Genomic DNA, 25,649 nt, shown 5'->3' with positions numbered 1-25,649 from the left:
CCAGGGAAACAGCAGGAAAAACAGCAGAGGTGTAAGCCTTCATGGCATGGAATATAGGAACACAGTGGGGCAATGAATTCATGCATTCAATGAAATGTTATATTGTCATTAAAAGTGATAAACCCAAAGGGGTGCCTAGGGGGCTTGGTCGGTTGAATGTCTGACTTTGGCTTAGGTCACGGTTTCATGGTTTGTGAGTTCGAGCCCTCCACCAGGTTCTCTGCTATCAGGGTAGAACCTGCTTCAGATCCTCTGTCCCCCCTCTCTCTCTGCCCTCCCCAGTTCATGTGAGCTTTCTCTCTCAAAAAATAAACATGAAAAAAAAATGATACACTCAAACTGGTTAACTTCAAAGTTGAAATAATTTGACTTTTAAAGTCCTTATCTCTCAAATAGACCTATCCTATGACCCAGCAGTAGCACTGCTAGGAATTTACCCAAGGGATATAGGAGTACTGATGCATAGGGGCACTTGTACCCCAATGTTTATAGCAGCACTCTCAACTATAGCTAAATTATGGAAAGAGCCTAAATGTCCCATCAACTGACGAATGGATAAAGAAATTGTGGTTTATATATACAATGGAATACTATGTGGCAATGAGAAAGAATGAAATATGGCCTTTGTAGCAATGTGGATGGTACTGGAGAGTGTTATGCTAAGTGAAATAAGTCATACAGAGAAGGACAGATTCCATATGTTTTAACTCCTATGTGAATCCTGAGAAGCTTAACAGAAGACCATGGGGGAGGGGAAGGGGAAAAATATGGTTAGAGAGGGAGGGAGCCAAAACATAAGAGACTCCTAAAAGCTGAGAACAAACTGAGGGTTTATGGGGGAGTGGGAGGGAGGGGTGGGTGGGTGATGGGTATTGAGGAAGGCACCTATTGGGATGAGCACTGGGTGTTGTATGGAAACCAATTTGACAATAAATTTCATATTAAAAAAAAAATAAAGTCCTTATCTCTCATTGTAAAAGTTCAGACAATAAAGAAAAAATATAAATATTAAAGAAAAAATCATTATAATCTCACTTTTGTCATTGTTTGGCACATATTCTGGATTTTTCCCTTCTATATACATCCACTAACATACACATGAATATCTGTATTTATATCAAAAATCTGCATATATTTACATAATCTGCATATATTTACTTAAAACATTTTCAAACTTTACTACATATGTTGTCTTATTAACTTGTTTCTTTAATATTATATTATGGCTAACTTCATATCAATAACTATTGTTTGGTAATATTCATAAAAATTATTTCATGACAATCCATTTATTATTTATTTAATGAGCCATTATTGTTGAACACTTGGATTATACCCTTTGTCTTGCATTATTTATTAATACTTCTGCAAACATGTATGCATATATGTATACAAGTATGTATGGCTGTATATTTTTTAGGTGTCTGCTAATTTCCTAAAGTACTATTGCTGCATGAGGATGTGTGCACCTTTCAATGCACCTTTCAAGTCCTTTGATCTGTGGAACTAAATTCCATAGAGTTTAGGCATGAGTAAGTCTTCTTATACCCTCTCCAACTCTGGAGAGTCCATTTTCAGCCAAGCAACCAGAGTTATTCTGTTAAGACTTAAATCAGGTTTCTGGGGCACCTGGGTGGCTCAGTCAGTTAGGCGTCCAACTTCAGCTTAGGTCACGATCTCAAGCACGGTTCATGAGTTCAAGCCCCATGTCGGGCTCTGTGCTGACAGCTCAGAGCCTGGAGCCTGCTTCAGATTCTGTCTCCCTCTCTCTGCCTCTCTCTCTCTCTCTCTCTCTCTCTCAAAAATAAATAAATATTAAAAAAAAAAGACTTAAATCCGATTTCACTTTATTTTAACTTCCCACTTTTCAACTACTTCCTATCTTATCTCATTTCAGGTAAAAACCAGAGTCCTTGCTCGTCCATTACTTTATCCTGGGACCTTGTTTCCCTCTTCTCTGGCAGTACCTGTGTCCCCCTTGGCCCAAGCTCCTTATCTCCCTCCTCAGGGCTGAACTGCCATTTTCCCAGTGACACCTCTCCCCCTGCCCGCCCCCCCCCCCCAGCCCAACATCCTCTTCCACACAACTTTCCACCTCCTCACACACAACTTCTTTTTAAATTTTTTTTTTAAATGTTTATATGTTTTCGAGGGAAAGAGTGAGACAGAGCATGAGTGGGGGAGGGCCAGAGAGAGGGAGACACAGAATCTGAAGCAGGCTCCAGGCTCTGAGCTGTCAGCACAGAGCCTGACACGGGGCTCGGACCATGAACCCTGAGAACATGACCTGAGCCGAAGTTCGACGCCTAACTGACTGAGCCACCCAGGCGCCCCCTCATACACAGCTTCTGTATCCATTTACATGAGTAGCTGAGGAGCTTACTCTCACCCCCTCCCACCTGCCCTGGAATGCCAGCTCTACAAGCATAGGGAGTTCTGCTGATTTTGTTAGTCCATGCGTCCCCTTGCCTAGAACATACTTGGCACATAGTAGGTGCTCAGGACATACTTGTTGAGTAAAAACACCACTAAATATTTCCTGACCATTTGGGTGTCTTTTTTCTTTTGTGAATTAGCTATTCATGACTTTGCTAATTTTTCTCTCGGGGGATTTGATTTTTTCTTATTAGACTTAAGTCCTCTTTATACGTGAGTGATAGAAACTAATTTTTAGGTACATATGCAGGACATATATTTCCCCATGTTTTTGGAGGAGAAGTTTAATAAATGATACAGATAATATTGAGCATACTTCAGCAAACATTGATTTACTTTTAAATTATATATATGTATGTGTGTGTGTGTGTGTATATATGTATACACACACATATAGCATTCATAGGACATGTTCCACAACCAGCTTTTTTTACTTGACTTTACTGAGATTCACACAGTTTTCCATAGTTGGTATCTCTTAACCGCTCTCTTCTATCCTATGAATGCAGCACACATTGTTTCAGCCATACACCTATTATTAAATACTTGGATTGTTTTCCTTTTTTCTTTCTTCTCAGTTTTATTGGGACACAATTGACACGCAGCACTGTATGCGTTTAAGGTGCACAGTGTAATTACTTGACCTACAGAATTGTGAAATTATTACCACAATAAGTTCAGTTAACATTCAAAAATAAGTTTTTTTCCTTGTGATGAGAACATTTAGGATCCACTCTCTTAGCAACTTTCAAACTATGCAAACAGCAGTGTTTGCTGTAGTCATCATGGCACACATCATATCCCCAGAACTCATTTACCTTGTATCTGGCAGTTTGTACATTTTGACTCCCTTTCCTGCAATCCCCCCACCTCCCACCCCTTGCCTCTGATATTTTTCTATTTTCCTAGGAATCTGTTTTTTTTCTTTCACACTCCATATAGTAGTGAGAAAATGCTTTCATTTTTCAGAGCTATTACAAATAATGACTCCATATAGGCTTCCATTAGCATATTTTCTTGGAATTGGTAGCAGGGATTTGTGGGACAGGCACAGCATGAATTTTATAAGACACTGCCAAACTTCTGCCCAGTATGCCTTTCCAAATATGCCAGTATCCTCACCTTCAGGCCAGACTTGATTTTGTGCCAATCTGGCTTGAAAGAGACACTTTGATTATGTTTATCTGTTTTCTTATATTTTCACTGCTTGCACATGAGAGGTTTTAATGGGAAAGATGTCTATGGATTGCCCCCCTCACTAATGTGGCTCTATTTAATACTTTGTACCCTGGTTATTTTTCATTCTATCTATATTGCAAACCCTGGTTCCTTTTTCTAATTGTATTTGCGTGATATAGCTTTGCTTCACCACTATAACTGACAGAGTCAGCATGTTTTACTTAACTTCCTTTCAGACAGATATTATTGGTTTTTATTTATGAGCTAACTTAAAGATGCCTGTTATTTTAATAGATGGACTTAAATATTTACATTCATTCTTGTATCAGCTATGTTTGTTATTCCTTTTCTTACATCTTCATGCCTCTGTCTCTCTCTCTTCCATGATTGTAACTTCTTTGTTGTCTACTTTTTGTGACATGGAATGAGTTTTCTTTAATTTATCCTTTAATAATTTAGAATAAAACTTGTTACTATTCCATTAGTGGCCATTCTCATATGTTTAAATAAATGTCTAATATATTTTTCTTGAATTTTAGCTGCAGAAATTAAATACAGCCTAGTGCTGCCCCCCATAAACGATGAAGAAAATAATACATCTTGACTCTCTGCTATTTTTATAATTTTAGTGACTAGATTTGACTGTATGCTCTATTACAGTTTTATAAAAATTAATTATAGTATTCACATTCCATTTGGAATTCCTTTTATCATAATTATTTAGATCCTGGAGGGCATGGAGAGAAAGCTGTTATCTTGGAAAATTAAGGTGAGTAAACTTTGCTTTGCACATTTCTTTTTAAAACTAAATTTGCGAAAACTATTCTATCACAACTCAGATCTTCCAAAAAAGGAGGGCCATGGCCCATTGTGGCTACCCTATTTCTAGGTTCCCCTGGCGTTTGCTCACTCATTTTGGAGGCCCCTGCACTGGTGAAGCTGACCTAGGGAACCCTGGGTTTGCTGTGGCGGCTGTCGGCCCAAAGCAACAACAATCCTGCAAGGATCCTACGTTCCTCCCCTCTCCCCACTTTCCCCCCTCTATTCTTAAGCTTGCTCCCTAAACGTCCGAGAGCCTGAGCTGCTTTATGAAATCCACGTCAGAGACAAAACATCAGACAAGGCATAGGACTGTCTCTTTGAGTGCTGCGTTTAAGCTAAGAAATCTTAATCCAAGACAGGGCAAGCCTTTCCCTACCCTCCCAATACTTACTTTTATCTCCAGCCCACATGGGTTGATGACTCATTAATGGGGTAGGTCTGAATTTCATCCAATTCCTTAAAGCTGCCCTAGTTTCTTGAGAAAAAAAATTGTAAGTCTGATATCACTTCCTTTCATTTGGCTAATCTTCCTTTCATTTGGCTAATTTCTGTTGATTCCAGAAAGAATACATCTTCCAAGTGAGTTGTATGTGGTGCCATTCTCTAATTTCCACACTGTCCTAGTAGTTCTCTCCATTCTAGTTTTGTTTTCTTTTCTTTTTATTCCATGCAGGGGCAGCGGGAGCAGTTTTGGCAGATGTCCTGGAAGTATAGTGTGTAAGTTCATTTTTGCTTCTTACATCTACCCAAGATGCAAACATGTTTCGTAATTGTATCTATGCTGAATGAACATACCCTTAAAACCTCGATGAGTTTTGGATTTTTATTTAAAAAAAAATTTTTTTTAACGTTTATTTATTTTTGAGACAGAGAGAGACAGAGCATGAACGGGGGAGGGTCAGAGAGAGGGAGACACAGAATCTGAAACAGGCTCCAGGCTCTGAGCTGTCAGCACAGAGCCCGACGCGGGGCTCGAACTCACGGACCGCGAGATCATGACCTGAGCCGAAGTCCGCCGCTTAACCAACTGAGCCACCCAGGCGCCCCGAGTTTTGGATTTTTAAAAAAACAAGAAAAGCTTAAAAACATTACCCTTAATTTCACTCTAAAGGGAAGAGGTAATTATCTTCTTTAAGAACAGAATTTCCAAAATAATTCTTTGAAGGAATTTTAAATTTAATGATAACACAGTCCTATAAAATCTAATACTCATTTAATGATTCAACCACTGGGAATGAATCTGTAGGAATGAAAGGTAATGAATAGCAAAAATTTAGGGAATTTTATTTTCTTAAAATTTATAACTCAACAGCAACTCATACATTAATTAACTGAAAGAAATTAAATCTTAGCAGAAAATTAACTAGAGGACATATTATGAAAATAATTTTAAAATTATTTAATTTTTTGATATATGTTAATGAAGACCATGTTACTATAAAGTAGAAGTAGGACTTCACTGCTGTATGAGATAAAATACCTTAACTAAAGAAGATTAATCAAGCTAAGAGAGATCTACTATGGTAATTGAACACCTGGATGGTGAAAGTCTTCAAATAACTGCCTTGAAGGTCTAATCGTAAAAAGAAAGAATTCCTTTAGGGCATCTCTGGAATAGTAGCCAAACACCACAAAATGAAAAGAATCAGAGCTGTAGACTTCTATCTCCTCCTAAAGGAAGAGGAAGTGCTCTCTGATGATTCTACCACACAGACTGCTGCATCTTAAGGTGTTTACATGTATTATCTCATCCACAGCCTTACATCAACTATCTCAGAAAAGGTATTATCATCTTTATTCAACCGACAGCAACAGTGAAATCCAGAGAGATTAAGTCTATTTCCAGAGCCATACAAATAAGTAGGTGAAATCCAGAGAGATTAAGTCTATTTCCAGAGCCATCCAAATAATAAGTAGGCGAGTCAGAGGATTCTTGGGTTTGTAATCACATAGCAGATACTTATCACACGCAATATAGGAAGGCAGCAGCAATGGGAGCCCCACACTGGCTCTCAGAGAGTGCTAAGAAGAGAAGTCTTTTGCATTTGTTTTCTACATGCTTCCATTTTTCTTAATTTCTGAGAATGTTGCTCTGAAATATAAGAACTATTACTGTCACTGTGAATCTTATTTTAATCCAGTTCTCTGGGCATTCATCCATAAATTATATTACAGATTGTATTCTCTAGCCACTTACACTGCTAAAGAAATGAAACAGAGCTGTTTAATTTGTCTTTCTTTGTAAATATACCAATGGTTCCTAAAAGGTTTGATTGCTTTGCTAAGGCTCATGAGTTTCGGCAATTTGTAATTCCGTATGTTGCCAAGATATTTTATCTCCTCAGATTTTCTTTCTCTCTCTTAAAAATTACAGCTGATCATCATCTGCTGATTCTGTACCTGAAAATTTTCCTACTTTTGCTAAAATTTATTTGTTGCTCCTCAGTCAGTACTTGTGATGTGTTCATGGTCATTCACAGCCATTCAGAGCAGCAAAACTTGAGTTTCCTGATGTACACATTCTCGGTGGAGGTGGAAGAAGGCAATGCTCTGCCTTCCTTTTCCAGCTCATTCTGCACACAAGTGCCCTTTTGGTGGTATTTTTAGTGCCACCTGTTTTGCATTTTTGTGCTTTTTCTTGGTGATTTTGCTACCTTAAATGACCCCCAAGAACAGTGGTGCCGTGATGTCTAGTGTTCCTAAATGCGAGAAGACTGCTATGTCCTTTTTGAAGAAGATATATATGTTGGATAAACTTCATTCATGCATGAGTTAGGATGCTGTTGGTTTTAAGGTCAATGGCAATTATGTGTATACATATATATATGTGTGTGTGTGTGTGTGTGTGTGTGTGTATGTATGTGTATATATATATTTAACATATATATGTTAATTATATAATTGTATGATTATATATAACATTATATATATAATGTACATATTATACATATTATTATATATATTATATATAATATATTATATTATATATTATAATGATATAATTATTGTACCTGAGGCTTGCAGGAAGTGAACCCTGTATTTCCACAAGGAACAACAGCTCAGTATCTACTAATACAGTATTTGTGGCAACTTTATAGGACATGACTACCTCAAATAATAAGAATCAACTGCATGTGTTTGTACCTTATTCCCTCTGTTGGAGAGCAGTGAGTTAAACAGAGCTTTTCTATGATAACAAAGATACCTTCAAAACTTTCAGAAGCTCTTTCAGAAGTTACTCGTAGTAGTACCTGAATTCTCATTCTTTTTTCTGTGGCATTATTATCTCTGGTGCTTATAGCATTTAATAGTTTTTTAAACCAATAATGTATTTTTTAATGTAGCATAATAAGAAACACCATAGTTTAACTTTTATCATGATATTTCAGAACCACTGTTGTGATAAAAATATTAAATTTCAAGTAACTTTCCCATAATACTAGGTCAGGAGCACTTAATTTCTCTTTCTCTTATTTAAATTTATCAAATGAAGCAATAGGTTCTGAAAATCGGTGCCTTTTCCAAAAGTACATCAATAAAATATCCAGTAGGAATAGGAAACCTAACAGATAATGTCAAAGAGCTGTGTAACTTTCTAATGAATGAGTAATCTACATTCACTGAACTGGGATCAAAATAGTCATGGGAGTACCTGGGTGGCTCAGTCAGTTAAGTGTCCAACTGAACTGACTTCGGTTCAGTCATGATCTCACCATTCATGAGCCCTACATCACTATCTGCACTGATAACATGAAGCCCACTTGGGATTCTCCCTCTGTCCTCTCTCTCTGCCCCTCTCCCGCTCACAATCTCTCAAAATAAATAAACCTTAAAAAAAAAGTCATAAATAGTATTTTTGGATATCTGAACTTGGATCCTCCCCACTCCTTTTCCTTGGTTTCTTAGATAAAAGGAAAAAGACACAGGCAGTATGTTATAAAATAATATTATAATCTATAAAAGGATCAGATTGACATCAGAAATTACTGATAACTCGGGACATGAGACTCATGCTATGCCTATTGTCTAATCCCCGATCATCAATTTAGGAAGACACAATCACAGACATCCTAGGAGAGGCCATGGGGTGTAGTAAGTGGAAGGAGCAATGGTCCATGAGTTTTCAGATCTGGAGTCTGCCCACCCTCATTAACTGTGATTTTGGAAAAGTCACTTAACCTTCATGAGACTCCGGTTGCTCACCTGTGTAATGAGGATAAAAATACTTGGTGCATCTATTCCACAAGATTGAGGTTAGGATTATAGGACATGATATACTGAAGAGGGCTGTATTAACTCCAAAGGGAAAGTAATGTATGGAATTATTAGCTACACTGTTTTTCGGGTTCACTGGACAAGTTTCTTCTTATAGGAAATTACAGAGTACTTTTACAAGTGAAATATCCTTTTAAAAGCCTTGTTGGCTATGGATTTCTACATAAAGCTTTTTTTTTTTTTTCCAAATGGGACACTGCAGAGAGGGCCCTTGAGATTTTTTAGTATCTCACTTGTGAACTGTCTCTTCCTTGCAGAACTATCATGAATTAGCACCGCTAAGAATTTTAAATAATAAACTTAAGTACATATGTGTTGTTACATCTGAAGTACACTGTCCAACAATCTTGAAATATTTTCCAAACTTTATGTTAAAACATACTTCAATTTTAAACATATGACCAGTTTTGTTCATAACAGGCAAACATTAAATTATATTTTTAATTTCATTATTCACTCTATTTTCTCATTCTTTTCACCCTTATTATCGCTCATCATCTGAATACTGAAACTCTATATAAAACTAAGTAACTGATCAATGTTTTATGTTAATAGCTGCACCAGATTTTTGGGCCATCAGGAGAGAAAAATGATAGAAAACGATTTTTAAAAATTCATTTATTTATTTAATTCAACAAACATTTACTAGATGCCTGCTATGCGCCAGATGGTGGGAGTACAACTGTGAATAAAACAAAAAGACAAGGGTCCTATTCTCAATGAGCTTACATTCCAGAGAAATTCAAAGTGAAGAGGGCCCCGAGAGGGCAAAAAAGACAGAACTTCCAACTGCCCAAGTACATATAGGGTGATGGGGGTCAGAAGCCTGGAGCTGGGTTCACTGTAATACTGTCTTCTACCCGCAGGGGGCCACATCATACCAATTACTCTTTCAGCCTTGGCTGGTAAAAATGGAAAAGTGTCGGTTTTATAAAGATTTTAAGAATCTTAGGATGAGAGGGGTCTATGTGAAGTAATTACATGAGTCTCCAAAGTATCTTTAGTTCCTGGAGAAGAACTGAATATCTGCCTTTATGAGGGGGGAAAAAAAAACAGAAGAAGAAAAAGTACAAGAGATGTGATGGTTATTGGATGCATTCCTTCATTCAGCAAATATTCATTGAATGCCTACAGAGTACAAGTGTTCTTCTAAGCCCTGGGGATAAAGTGATGAGGTCAGTGGTCCATCACTGCTCTTAGCTTATAGGGAACTGGTCTAGAGTGATGGGCAACGTATAGTACTATGAATAATGTGAAAGCAATGTCCAATATTTATTGAATACTTTCCATGTGCCAGGAACTATTCAAACATCTCACATACTTATCTTGTCCAAGTGGTGTAGCCACACCAAGCAGGTGCTATTAGTTTTCCCATTTTGCAGATGAGGTAATGCAAGTAGGAGGAGATTAAGTAATTCTTAGTTGAGGCAAGAGTCAAAGTCAAACATTAGACATCAAGGAACACTGGTTAATCACCAAACCATGATAGATACTGGGGTGAAGCCCCCACTTGCGCTAGCTCTGTGTCTTTCAAAATAAATAAATAAACTTTGTAGAAAATTAGTCAAGCTCATATGAGGTATATGGATAGTAAATGGGAGAGAACAGATAACATAATTTTTAATAATAACAATGCAATAGAAAAATAACACAACATAGTTGCTATGTTAATGTGGTTGAAATATATTATTTTTTGTTAGAAAATAGCACACCTGTTTTCTGTTATTTATCTAAATGGAGAGAATCTAATATAGAGAGAATCTAAATAGAATCTAAATCTAAATAGAGAGAATCTGATATGACTCACATAGTGATTTTGAAACTTGAACACAGAAAATCTCTAAATGACAGTGAATCTCAAAATGGCCCTGGGTCAGTTTTATGGCAACCTCTCCCAATGTATACTGGAGGTTGATGGTGGCTCAGAAAAGCAGCCAATAGGGTAGGAAAAGCTGATTTTTAAAAGTAACTTGGCTAACCTATATGCAACTTCCCTCTCAAAGTTCCCTTCCATCTCTTATTTCTTCACTCCTATTTGCCAAAACAAAAACTGGTTGAGAACCTTGGCTTCCCCGCCCCCTCTGCACTCCAACCACCCCCCACCCCTGTCAGCACTACATAAAGTAGCCTCAATAAAATGAAACCATCTGCTTCCTTATGGACAGAACCACAATGACCTTTGAGGTCGTTTCTCTTCTTTTTAGGAGAAGATAATGCTTATACTAATAAAAGCTTGAAAATAATAAGGGATATAAAAAGAGTAGTGATGAAAATACTAATAATAATAGTAATAGCTAACACTTAACTAGCTCTTGCTATGTGCCAGCCACCATTTTAATGCTTTATAAATTAGACAATTAATCCTTCAAGCAACCCCATCAGGTGGATGTATTACTGTTATCTCTGTTTCACAGATGAGAAAATTGGGCACAGAGAGTTAACTTGTTCAAGTATATAGCTATTAAGGAGCTGAACTGAAATTTGAACCCAGTTGTCTGGAAAGAACTATTCTTATTTGGAGAAATATTCAGTACAGACTCTGAGTCAAGGGTGTATCCTAAAACGCAAAGTAACCTGGAGAACAGTTTCATGGCTCTCCAGGCTGAAATAAGAGGCCTAGGATGTTCAGGACAGTACAAAGTAAGAAGAGTAAAGTAGCCTGATCAAGGCAGGAGAGGATTAGGGTGACATAACTTTGCTAAACATCTAAGGACCTGTTTCCTGAACTCTTGTGTTTATGTTTTGCTCTTTGACTTTACGTGTTCATTATATTTCTTTCTTGTTCTTTGGAAATTCTGATAGGTTCCCTCCATGGACCTTCCCCAGAGGTGTCCTGATTAAAGGATATTAGCAAAAGCATCTGTGACCAGAGCAGCACTACAGGTCTGCAAATGGTAAGTTATTCTAATTAAGGTTGTAAAGAAATTAAATAAACCAGATTGTTTCACAAACCCAAGAAAAACACAGAACAGGTAAAAGTTAGGGCTTTGACAAATGAACAGATGAGACATAATTTCAAAAGTCAACAAGTGATGCCTGTTCCTAGGTGGGTGACAAAGTTTTCTGTCCTTTCTGAGTCTGATTCCTGACAAATGGGAATTTTAATACATTTTTTTCTGACTTCATATGATGGCTGTGAAAATTGAAGGAAATGATCAATGTAAAGACCTTTTGAAAATGTATAAGGTATTATGCAAATGTAAGATTAAATGTATCTGCAACAGAACTGATTATCAGCTTTTTAGCCAAGTCTGATGAAAACTCTAAGTACACTTCAGATTGAAAGGAACATATAATTTTTTAGAAATAAGTTAGAATTTGACTTCATGACCTTGGCAATAATTCCATTTTAAATATTCAACAGTATATTTATAGTCTAGATCTCTCTGTAATGCATACATTTCTTTAAGCTATGATTAGCCAACTATATTAAGAAACAAAAAAAGATACATTTTTTTTTCAAATTTACGATGTAACTTTATATAAACTGAGATGTATTCATTTGTTCATTAATTCATTCAGTGTGCCAAGTAAGGTTCTAGGCACTTAGATACACTGAAAATTCAGTCAATATTCCTAGCTGCCTCAATCCTTACGTTAAACTGGGAGGAGACAGACACATAGGTAAACGATAATTATTTTTAGTATTCACTATACATCTCATAAATAAATGAATAACCACCATTACTTTCCAAGCCAATTTAGTGTACAAGTCACTTCCACGTATCTCCTCTCCACCTTCTCTGCGCCTGACAGTAATGATGTCAGCTACAAACATATACCCCACCTAGAGAGGGAGAGGTGCTACATTCTGGACTGAGATAGGAATACTCTGCTCATTCCTACTCTCTTCTGGACAAGAAGCTAACCACCTGTGACAGACATATTGCCCACCCTACTCTAATGCCTCTCTGTTCACTGAAGCTTCCCCTCATTTTCCAAATAAATCCCACTTTCTTCCATAATGAACACCATACCATCCAGTATGACCCTGCAACACCATTTCCATCCAGTGAGCAGGCTCACTCTTTGCCTTTAAATGTTTAAAAAAGACATTTGTTTTTTTTAAACAAGAAGTTATATGGTCCCTTCAATCTGAAGTATACTTAGAATTTTCATCAGACTTGGCTAAAAAGCTGATAATCAGTTTCATTGCAGATACATTTAATCTTACATTTGCAGATACATTTAATCTTATATATACATATGCAATATAGTTGGAAATATAAGGCTGAAGATGGAAGAGTTTGCCTAAATTTCTCCGAGGTAGTAAATAGAAGAGGAAGGGCTCAGCTCAAGGCTTTAGGACAAAAAGTTCCTAGAGTATCCCAGAGACTCCATGAGAATAGGAGTATCTTATCAGGTGCTGACTCTGGCAGTGGTAGTTTGTGGTAAAATCCCTCACACTGCTTCCTTATTTCGTGTTCATATAAGTTAATTAAATCAGAGTATGGGGGTGCCTGGGTGGCTCAGTCAGTTAAGTGTCCACCTCTTGATTTCAGCTCTGGTCACGATCTCACGGCTGGTGAGTTCAAGCCCTGCACCAGGCTCTGTACTGCCGGTGCAGAGCTTGCTTAGGACTCTCTCTCTCCCCTCTCGCTTGGCCCCTATCCTGCTTGCTCTTTTTCTCAAAATAAATAAACTTTTAAAAATTAAAAAAAAATCAGAGTATGTATAATGTATCCTATAATTAGTTTCTCTCATACACTTGCTTGTATTCTTTTTTGAGGTTCATAACAATTGTATGTCCATTTAGAATATGAAATTAAAACCAACTATTCTACATTGCTTTCATCAATTTACAACTTTTGATGGACTTGACATCTTACAATTTTGTCCCTTAAAAATCTCTCTTGATTTCTAGGACAAGGGATGTTTTATGACTGCTTAACTGTAATTTCAAGCCCCATAGGACAAGTATAGAGGTCCTTGTTGAAATTCAAAGATGGTCATCTCAAATATTGCTGTTCACAATCCCTACGTTGTTTTCTTCCTACAAATTTGAGCATAGATAGTTGGCGTCTTTAAAGCTAAGTATAATTCATTGGACCACAAAATAAACCCTAGGAATCACTCAAAAATGTTTATTGAACACCTACTGAAACTTCGGCTATTGTCCTAGGCACAGGGGATACAAAGTGAAATAAGAACTAGTCCACAAACATTCAAGTGACTCACAATCCAGGGAAAAAAGATAGCTGCCTGCCCCTCTCATCTGGGCAGAGAGGATGGGGGCAAGAAAGGCTTCCCTAAGCTGACGGTATGTTTGCTTAGTCCTAAAGATCCAACTGTGTTAATCTAGCCATGACATTTTTACATGACTCAATTTTCCTTTGATTTTCTTCTCCTTTCCACGATGGGGATAAATCTATTGTGATAAAAAGTTACACATAAAGACATCCTTAAGAAATAAAAAAAAAATCTTCTTCTAGATAAGCAGCAGGAACTTAGTAGGACTCACTTTTCTTTTTCCCTTATTTATATAGTTTATGTTAAAATCATACATATTTCTCCCATAATGGAGCTTGAAATCAAATATTTAACCATGCTTTTCTGGGTGTTATTTTTGAATATGTCTTAGAACCCTTTTATCTGGAATTTGTCACGCCCAACCTTCCTCCAAGGATGCCCTCTATGAAAGCATGGACTCACCTCAGGGAAAAAAAAAAAAAGCATTTTTAATTTGACTCCAAAAATTTTGACATAATTTATTATTAACTTGCTTATTTTTAATTTTTTAGAGAGAGAACACAAGCAGGAGAGAGGGTCATAGAGAGAGAGAGAGAGAGAGAGAGAGAGAGAGAGAGAGAGAGAGAGAGAGAGAGAGAGAATCCTAAGCAGGTTCCATGCTCAGTGTGAAGCCTGAGGTGGGGTTCAATCCCACGGCCTTGGGATCATGACCTGGGCTGAAATCAAGAGTCAGAGGCTCAACCAACTGAGCCTCCCAGGCACCCCTGACATAAATTTAAATATTAATAAATCATATAATTCTAAAATGTAAATACCCACATTTAAAAAAATATGGGCTGCAAACAGCAAAGAAAATACATGGACAACCTCTTCTGTGGGAGGAATTTGTATTATTCTTTCTTCTTGAACTCATACATTAATTACACTATCTCTATAGAACTGATCACTTGTTAGTCTGCTTTACAACAGAACTATATTTAGAAATTAGTTGACATTTGAAAATTTCCTATGATTATAAGGCTTCTATGAAAAATTTTTCTGATTTCAGTCATCTTTACAATTGTTATTAATCTATAGTTTATGAAAAAACATAAATATATTACAACATTTTCTAAAGAATAATTTTTAAAAAGTGAAACCTTATTGAAAAATTTTCACTTAATATAAAAGCTTTTTCTTAATAGGAAAATTTCATAACGGTTAGAAAGTCCACTGTAAAAAAAAAAAATGAGGAAACATAGTTGTTTAAATCTATGGTTCCCTGGAAACCTTGACAAGTCTGTGAATACCTCCAGAGGAAAATGTAGCCCAGTCCTAACTATTCTGAAATTTCCAATGTGATTTTCTTCCCTGAGAATACCATTTTGAAGAGTGATTTTAAACTGTCAAACATAGGAGATATATGAGATTTTCAGAACTGATATATTATTATTGTCTGCCTTTTTAATTCTACTTTGATTTAAACTCTAAAATTAATTAGTTTTTAAAAAGCAGTGTTTGTTTTGGCATTTGTCAATTTTTTATCACTGTTTCTTGCATCTCATTCTTTCCTTTTCAGCATAATTTCCAAGATACAAATAGAAGTCATTCCCTCTTTTTGGAAGAGGGGAGTCAGGGTGGAGAAGAGACTGGAATCCACTGCACTTTTTTTAGCAAAATAATACATTAACTAAAAATAAACAATGCATAACCTTCTCCCAGAAAAGATAGAGACTGTTAATGATATACAGCTTTGACGTTACTTAAAGCATGTTTTGCTATGCTTTTTGTGTGGTCCACATACGCAGACATACATGCACGGTGTGAGTATAACATAAATTTACTTTCTTCTGTAGTTTTGGAGTAAGTCTAATAATTTAGAGTGACTTGAGTATTCTTATTGAATATATGCCAGTCACCTGTAGTTTTACAAAAGGATAACATTTTCTCTCTGTCTTCCTTTTTCTCTCTCTGTAAATTTCTGTCATTCTCAACTTGCTCAGAAAGATTAAGCAGTAGAAATCTAAAGTTTAGAAAATCTGCTTCAAAAGAGAATACTTCTTTACTATTATAGAGTAAATTGTTATTCCCTAGGGGTTGGGGAGAGAAGGTTTGTAAAGGTTTATATGCATTGCCTAACACAGAATATTGATTAGTCAACCATGCTGGATAATGTGTGATATTAGCCTTAGACTGCAGAAAAATAATGCAAGCAGATGGACATAAACCTATTAAAAAAACAAATAAAACACAGTTCATATTCTTTCCAATTTCAGTGAATAATTCATATTATTTATAATGTTTCATACATTGTTAAATATACAAATATCATAAATGATACTAAAACATTGCAGTGCACCTACTATTAAAGGTTACCAGTAGCTAATACTTTTTTCCAGCTCAGAGGGCAGAAGATTTAAATGCCATGAGGAGCTAAAATGATCCATATCGCTATGGTTATGAGCCTTGAAACTTAGAGTGTGCACCTTAAAATCAATTTCAAAGTTTCCAAGGAAACCAATGAAGACATTTCAAGACAAGATTAATGTGATTTGCAAATCAAAATCCACTTAAGACTGTTGTCACAGCATTATGAGTTAATTGGTGCTTGCCACAGTTTTTTAGAAAGCCAGAAAAAGATCTTATATTCATAAACCCAGCAATAACTGAGACAGCAGCCCTCAGTTTCTTCTCTGCTTCGTTAACATAATATATTTTGAATACAATGAAGAATACATAAAAGAGTCCTTTGTTATGAACTCAGATTCTGTAAAACCTTAAAAAAAAGAGAATAAGAGCATCAAAAAGCCCACAAATCTGTGGGGATGTGCAAAAGAGGAAGAGAGAAAACTACTGATTGAGTAAACATTTATGACTGATGCTCTGCTAGGTGTAAAATGCGATTTGATTTTGGGATCCCATTATATTGATGAGGAAACTGAAATTCAAAAAGTTAAGTCACTGACACAAGGCCACAGCTAGTAAATGCTGAGTGAGGATATGAAGCAGTGTTTCTGGTTCCCAAACTCATGGTCTTCCCAGTGCATCATGCAGAAACAATGGTAAGTGAAGTGCAACGTGTTCAGGGTCCTCGCGGAAGTTCTAAGGTGTGGAGTTCAAGTCCAGAGCTGATGTATGTCTGAGACAAAGAGCTAGAGGTGAGAGAAAGGTCATACTGGAGGTATGCTGAAGGGTAAGGTTTATTTGTGGAGCCTGCCTGTTACCTCTCCTTGACTGCTGGCGGATGTGGATTAGGGACCGTCTCTCACTTACCGTTGTTCCTGCCACTGCATGAGCACAAGGCCTTGCACACCCCTAAATGCTCAGTATTTGTTGAATTGCATTGACAGAATTGGTTGTGTCAGGTGTGAAATAAAACTAATTTGTGAAAATGTCACCTGGGGCTTTGAATCTTCAACTTCTAATTTCCCAGTGTCCATCTAACCTGCCATCTGGCATGGTCCTGCTACTTATATTGTGACACAGACTTCAGGTGGGAAGTCCTCTGTGTCTGTGTTCACTACAGTGGCCTGAGGCATACAGATGCTACATGGGACCAGGATCTCTAAGCAAATGTTTATAAAGTTTACCCCAAGTTTGTGCTGGTTGTGGAACTATTCACTTTGATATCTCCTTGTGTTTCTGTGTGACTGTGCTTTGGAAAGACTGCCAGTGTCTCATTAAATGTCTTCTCAAGGTACTGCACGAGCCGTTGTGCAGGATTGAACCTGCAAAGTGCACTCAGCAATTGCTAAGTAGTGTCCTAGTGATTCCATTCCCAGAATTCACTCCTGACACATTTTATCTTAAGGGTCTTTTCATCGGGTGGTTTGAACAGAGAATTGCAATAGTCAGCTAGGCAGTGGAATTCGGGTTCTCTCTATAAACTAAGCAGAGTTACTCAGCTGGCAACATATTTCTAAAACAGAAATATGTTTCAGAAGGGTTTGCAACAACAACAACAGCAAAAAGAAGAGTTTGCAAGCCTTGTCCTCTGCTTCCCTGCCACCCCAAGGAAAAAGCCTGAGGTATAGCCTGAAACTTGACAAATACCACAGTGATCTGGGAGTACAATGTGTTATCACTTTTATTATAACAGTTGGGAGCCAGCCAAGGCTTTATAAAGAAACCATAAAGCAACAGCAGGAGTTTGGGCAGCCTTAGAAAAATATTTCTTGGCTTAAAGAGAAACTTCTTAACAAGAATCTGACACCTCTAACTTAGCATGAAAGCACAGACCAGGTCAATCACAGAAAATTCAGCTTGCCAGAATTTGTTCCATAGCAATAATAGAAACACAATGGCAGAGCACATTTAGTATATACTTGGTAGCCTGAGAACAGTTGCAACCATTTAAGACTAAGTTATTGAAATTTTTTATTGGATGCTCTGCTAAATAGGGCTTCAGCTATCTTCCTACTTATCTCACTTTATAGTGTGTTCTAAATTTGGACAATAATGAGGGGTATGACCTTGGCCTGGTAAGTCCTGCCACTCTCTGGAGCTCAGTTGCCTCATCGTTAGCTGAGACCATTGAATTGAATCATTTCTCAGGCTCCCTCCAGCTCTGACATTCCACGGCTGGAGGAGGTCATGGTCTAACACTGACAGTAGCATTCTGGGGTAGGGAAGAGTTTTAGTGCATACAGCCCCTACACCCACAGAAAATTCAGATCCTGGCCAGGGTCCTCAGGTTTTCTCTCTTGTTTCACTTTCCAGGGTTCTCATGACAGCCTTTGCCTAATGCGATTTAAAACAACATAGAGGTGCCTGGGTGGCTCAGTCGGTTAAGCGTCTGACTTTGGCTCAGGTCATGATCTTGCAGTCTGTGAGTTCGAGCCCCGCGTCGGGCTCTTTGCTGTCAGTTCAGAGCCTGAAGCCTGCTTCAGATTCTGTGTCTCCCTCTGCCTCTGCCCCTTCCCCCACTTGTGCTCTGTCTCTCTCTCTTTAAAACATAAAAAGACATTAAAAATTTTTTAAAAAACCTAAATCTCCCTTCTGTTAAGAGAATGTAGAAGCAAAATACTAAAAGTCCCCCCACCCCTTCTTTGCTCAAGAGGAATGTAAAAACAGATATGCAAATCCCCCTTTAAGCAGGTACTTAAAATTTTTTTAAAGTTTATTTTGAAAGAGAGAAAGAAATTGTGCACCTGAGCATGGGAGGGGCAGAGGAATAGAGGGAGAGAAAGAATCCCAAGCAGGCTCCATGCTGTGCTGTCAATGCAGAGCCTAATATTGGGCTTGATCTCACAAACCATGATATCGTGACCTGAGCCCAAACCACAAGATTTGGAAGCTTAACCAACTGAGCCACCCAGGTGCCCCTAAGCAGGTTTTAATTAAGGGATTTTTTTTTTTTTGGCAAATCACATGGACTTAGAAGTACTGTTATGTTTGTTGTTTCAGCTCATGTTACAAAAAACCTCTGTTATCCAACCAGAGAATCACACAGTGTAGACTATTTACCACTCAGGCATAAAAGTTCTGCCTCTAATTTCCCAGGTTAACATTTCAAAGTAAGACCGAAAACTAAGTGAGCTATAATAGTCTGTTTTCCACCCCCGCCACTCAATACTCAAACAATGAAAAAAATAATACCTCTCCTGCTGATATGCTTATTAACCAAAACTGTCTTTTCAGCTTTAATTGCTAGACCTGAGAAAATTGAGTCTTCATGAAATAGTACTTCTAATTCATACAATCCAGGAATATTAATATTTATTTAAATTATAAATGATCTTGCCTACAGTCTTCTGTATTTTTTTTAACTTTCGTTTTCATTCTTTGATCTTCAAAAAGTCTGCATGGGGAGTCCAGATCATTTTTGTTTTCATCACTGCCATGGTGACTAGCTATTTTTTGCTTACTAAGACTTTAAATGAAATAAATGTACTTCCTGATGTTATTATGCCTAAATATAATGGGATGTTTTGCTTGTACCCTGACACCATCAAAGCTCCCTACCTTCTTCCCATTCCACCTCCACCTAGGGGTGCCTGGGTGGCTCAGTCTGTTAAGCATCCGACTTTGGCTCAGGTCATGATCTTGTGGTTCATGGGTTCGAGCCCTGCATCTGGCTCTGTGCTGACAGCCTGGAGCCTACTTCAGATTCTGTGTTTCCCTCTCTCTCTGCCCCTCCCCTGCTCATGTTCTGTCTATCCCTCTCAAAAATAAATAAACATTAAAAAAAAAAGAGGTCCACTTCAACCAGAATGTTTCCATCCTGATTCAGGTCCCAAAACATAATAACCACAATTACAATTTCCTAAGTGCTTCCATTGTGTCACTTGAAGAAAGGCACCTGATTGTGTGAGTCAAGTGATTCACAAGGAAGCTAGAAGGTGTCCTCAGTGAACTGGTATTAGGAGAGCTTGTTAATTCGAACAAACCCCTACAGCTGTGTTTGTCAATGCAAGGCCTGCAGTGCACTGCTCCAGGGATCCTGAGGGCTGTAAAGGACGCAGTGATGCAAGTATTCCTTCAGTTTGCATCAGGAAATATCAGGCAAAAAAGGTTACGTTAATCTGGAATGCAGAGGGGCGCCTGGGTGGCGCAGTCGGTTAAGTGTCCGACTTCAGCCAGGTCACGATCTCGTGGTCCGTGAGTTCGAGCCCCGCGTCAGGCTCTGGGCTGATGGCTCGGAGCCTGGAGCCTGTTTCCGATTCTGTGTCTCCCTCTCTCTCTGCCCCTCCCCCGTTCATGCTCTGTCTCTCTCTGTCCCAAAAATAAATAAAAAACGTTGAAAAAAAAATTTAAAAAAAATCTGGAATGCAGAAACTGAAATCAGCTAGTGAATAGAACTTACTGAGGCTTCTAATGCAGACTTTGCTGAGAAGTCTGTCACATGATACTTGGCCAGAACGTTGCAAAGCTTTGAACACACATATCCATGGATAATTGAGATTCCAATCATTTTCCAGGAGAATATTTTATCATTACTGAAGCCCCAGTGTTGTTTTCAGTTGGGCATGATTTTCAGTGACTGATGTCCATGGCTTTATTTTTTATTTTTTTATTTTTTGAGATGGATCTGTTATTTAATTAGGTTCTTTGTAAGAAATTTAGAACACCAATTTGTGAGGGTAAACTCCCTTCGTGAGAGCAAACACAGCGGAGGTAGCCCTGAAGCTGAGGAACGGCTTTGATTTTTGGCAGAATTTGCGAGTCCACAGCTTTCTGATCAACCTTGCGCTGCTCTGTAATCTCGTATTTCTCTTTCTCCGTGTCGAAGATCTCACCTTCCTGGTGTCTGGGCTTATGCAGCTGCTTCTTCTTAAAGTAAGCATCAGTGAGGTGTTTGGGGATTTTCACATTGCTGATATCAATTTTGGTGGAGGTGGCAATGACAAATTTCTGGTGTGTTCTACGCAGAGGAACTCGATTAAGGGACAGAGGTCCAGTCACAAGTAGCAAGCCACTGCTCAGTTGCTTCAGGAAACCCACTCTCTTGCCTCTGTGGCGCCCAGTGAGGATGATCAAAATGGTCCCAGGAGTGATGCTAGCTCGCAGTTTCCTCACATGCTGACTAAAAGGTTTTTTGCCGTGGCTCAACAGCTTCCGAGGCACATCTTCAGTAGGATAATACGTAGGCATTTTGCGAAGTTTAACCACTCGGGTACCACCATTCTTGTCACCACCAACTGGTTTTGTGACAGTAGCAAGAACCTTCTCCTTCTTTTTCTTTTCAATCCTGGATTTAGCTGCTGAATACTTCCTCTTGTACATGGCCTTTCTCGAATACATAGCCGATCGGGAATATCTGCCAATTCCTCTGACTAGGACAGGGTTTCGGCTGCAGTGGGGCTTCCCCTTCTTTGGCGTTTTAGCCTTGAGGTTACCCTTCTTAACCTTGCCACCAGCATCAGCCTTCTTGGCTTCAGGTTTCTTCTCCTTAGCATCCGGCTTCTCAGCTTTTTCGCCTGCCATCTTGCAAGATGGGAAAGCTCCATGGCTTTAAATAATTCAACATTAATGCTTATCTTAAGTCATCATCATCCACTTAGATTGTTCAGAACTGTTTAGTTAATCCCATGATGCATATTTGTATCAGTGGCATTCCTAGACAATAACCTTCCAATAATTTCACAGGTAAACAGCACACATACATTACAGTTCATATATGAGGTATCCATACTCCTTTTTTCTGAAATAGATACACCTATTTTGTAATTTATCCTATACACTGCCACCTTATGGTCATTTTTTTCCTACCTAAAACGTACGTGGGTAAGATAATGGAGACATTATCTTTTACCCTACCTAAATGTGCCATAATAGAGTGGTTGAAATTCAGCTGTAAATTATAGCATAGATAGATGAGAAAATGATTTCCTAAACAGCATTGCCCATTAAGGATCAGTATTCTAGAGAGGGAGAGGTGCTAGATTCTGGACTGAGAAAGGAATACTCTGCTCATTCCTATTGTCTGTTGGACAAGAAGCTAACCACCTGTGACAGATGTATTGCTCACCCTACTGTAATGCCTCTCTGTTCACTGAAGCTTCCCCTTATTTTCCAAATAAATCCCACTTTCATAGTGAAGGCCATGCCACTGACCCTGCAACACCATTTCCATCCAGTGAGTAGGCTCACTCTTTACCTCTTTTCTCTCTTCCCTTATTTATCCATTCATCTCTGTTCCTTTTTCCCACTCCATTGCCAAGTAGTTGAGAAAGCAGTCCCAGCTGCCCAGTTTCCTCACTGCCCATTCCCTCGTTGGAATCTGATCTCCACATCCTTTTCTCATTCCCTTTTGCTGGCTCCTCTTCTGGCAATTTCTCCCTACATGTTGATATTCTCGAAATTCTGACCTGGTCCTTCTCTTTGTTTCACTCTGCATGTCCTTCCTGAATGATCTTGTCCACAACCATGCCTTGAATTACATTGTAGACACTGAGGACTCAAAAATCTTCCCATCTGATGCTGACTTCTCTCCTTTACTCCTTTACTCCAGAATTACATTGGCAGCTGCATACTGACCATGTGTGGCTAAACATCCAGCTAGTTGTAAATCTTGTAAACACCACCATGGTATGCAAATCTGAGAAACTCTCATGCTCACTGGACCATGAAAGTAAGGCAAGTGTGGTAGAGCTTTATGGGAAAAGCATAAAACTCAGAAATCCTGGCTCCAATCCTGGCTGTGTCGTTTTTAGCAAATAGGGAAGACTCTTTATCTCTCTGGCTCTTTTTTTTTTCCATCTGTTGACTATGGCTAATGACATTTTGAAGATTTTTTTGTGAGGGATTAAATCAGATAATGTATGTAAAGATGCGATATAAGATGTGAACTCTTATTCAAATGTCTGATATACTATTATTTGAAATGCTGTTGGATAAACAGGGATATCCATTTAAAGTGAAACAAAATGTTGGGGCGCCTGGGTGGCTCAGTCGGTTAAGTGGCCGACTTTGGCTCAGGTCACGATCTCGCGGTCCGTGAGTTCGAGCCCCGCGTCGGGCTCTGTGCTGACTGCTCAGAGCCTGGAGCCTGTTTCAGATTCTGTGTCTCCCTCTCTCTGACCCTCCCCCGTTCATGCTCTGTCTCTCTCTGTCTCAAAAAAATAAATAAACGTTAAAAAAAATTAAAAAAAAAATAAAGTGAAACAAAATGTAAAACCACCAGGAATGCAAATATCAAACTGATCTGACTTGGCAGGGGCGCTTGGGTGGCTCAGTCGGTTAAGTCCAACTTTGGCCTAGGTCATGATCTCACCGGTCCCGAGTTTGAGTCCCCCCATTAGGCTCCGTGCTGACAGCTCAGAGCTTGGAGCCTGCTTCAGATTCTGTGTTGCTCTCTCTCTCTCTGCTCCTCCCGCACGCACACACACACACACACACACACACACACACACACACTCTCTCTCTCTCTCAAAAATAAACATTAAAAATAATTAATCTGACTTGGTAAGCTAAATAAATATTGACTGCATGGCTTCCAAATATTAGTGTACATCTGGAAGTGCTTATTGATGCCAATTCTTGGGTTGGCATCTTAGATTTCATTGGTTGGGAAAGAGGCCAGGTTTCTGCATTTTAAAATTATCCCAGTTGATACTGATAAGTTAGGGCCATACATTGAGAAAGAGTGAAATATTAGGCACTTGAGAGACTACAGGTCCCCAAAACTCCATTCTAGTGACTTGCAAAGGCATCCAGACTAATCCCCTATTAGGAAGCATTTTGATTATTTCATATTATAATGGATTTCAAGGCTTCCAAATTTGGGCTTTGTACACAGAGCAATCATCCATCACCCACCCCCAATACATATACACAAACATACACATGTATATTTACATATGTGTATCATAGACTGATTAATGGAAAAATCTTTCCTCGTAATATGTGAATAAATAATAATGTAAAGACACAAAATAATGCAGACATTAATTAGGCAGTTAAAAGTTGAATATGCATTGCTATAAAATATCAAATGTGTTTCTCTTTTTCTTGTCATACTGTTGATTGTGGGTGGCATAAAGACAAGACTACAAGCCAGCAGAGGCCAGGGAATTGCTAAGGAAGGGCCAAACCAGAAACCAGTAGATAATGCAAGTCATTAGGCATGAGTCTTCTCAACAGATACGCTTCACTATTTGGACAAACCAGCATCAAGAGATTTCCAAGCTGGTGGCTCAGTTAATATGTGAAGTTCTTTTCAGTACAACAGGGAGCATTTCTAGAGTTGAGATTAGAACTAGAGATGCATTTCAAAAATACTAATAGAGTCTTAATTTTATTTTGTAGATACCATGTTTAGGGATGTTTAAATTTTCCATTTGGATAACTATATGTGTATTGTATGTAGGCATGATACACGTATACATATAATACACTCAAACGTGTGTGTGATATTCACACACATATGTAAATGTATATATGTACATGTCAATATAAGTTAAGAGAGTAAATCAGGTGTCTTAATTTTTGCCAAAGTCAGGTAAAAGTCAACTGTTTAGTGGCTTACTTTTTTTTTTTATCAGTAAGTTTTGTGTCTTGAAATGACGAAGTGTGGGACATTTAAAATTTTTTTTTTAACGTTTTATTTTTGAGACAGAGAGAGACAGAGCATGAACGGAGGAGGGTCACAGAGAGAGGGAGACACAGAATCCGAAACAGGCTCCAGGCTCCGAGCTGTCAGCACAGAGCCCGACACGGGGCTCGAACTCGCGGACTGCGAGATCATGACCTGAGCCGAAGTCGGATGCTCAACCGACTTAGCCACCCAGGCGCCCCTGTGTGGGACATTTTATAAAGGAGGAGAATGATTTGTGCCAATATATATATTCTAAAGATGTCATAAATTCTTTACTTCTTTTTAACTAAAAGTCTTGGATGATGAGTTAATTCTCACATTATACTGGGTAAATGTGTTTTGTTTTTAGGACATGGTTTGTTGTTTTTTGTTTTGGCTAAACTAGTTCATGGTGAATATTTAATTTACAAAATAGATTATAATACCAATACTACCCTTTATAACTATAGTCATAAAAATACAGTATAGCTTTTCTTTTTTGTTAACAGAGATGCATGGGTGTTCATCAATTCTACAAATTAGAAGATTGCTGCAATTTAGCTGAATCAGTGGAGATTTTAATTTTTTTAATTTTGTGTTTTAAAATTTTAATTATCCCAGAGCCTCTGTAATTTTGAATGATGATGTGACATTCTTAGTGGGGTGTGATGTTTTATCTTTCTTTCCAGATGCATCTCTGAACTTGTGCCAGGGCACATTAATTTGCAAGTGACCACTGATCATGATAGCT

The 25,649-nt window shown here is 38.1% G+C and overlaps 1 protein-coding gene and 1 pseudogene across 9 annotated transcripts in view; both read right to left on the bottom strand.

Moving 5' to 3' along the window:
* The window catches only part of RGS7 (regulator of G protein signaling 7), a 515,497-nt gene that overhangs the window by 93,145 nt on the left and 396,703 nt on the right, over positions 1–25,649 (bottom strand). The window lies entirely within an intron of this gene.
* LOC122211789 lies at positions 20,943–21,818 on the bottom strand (annotated as a pseudogene).

The sequence above is a fragment of the Panthera leo genome, chromosome F3 (assembly GCF_018350215.1).
Source record: "Panthera leo isolate Ple1 chromosome F3, P.leo_Ple1_pat1.1, whole genome shotgun sequence".
NCBI classification, from domain to species: Eukaryota; Metazoa; Chordata; class Mammalia; order Carnivora; family Felidae; genus Panthera; species Panthera leo.
This window is presented reverse-complemented; position numbering and strand designations above follow the sequence as displayed.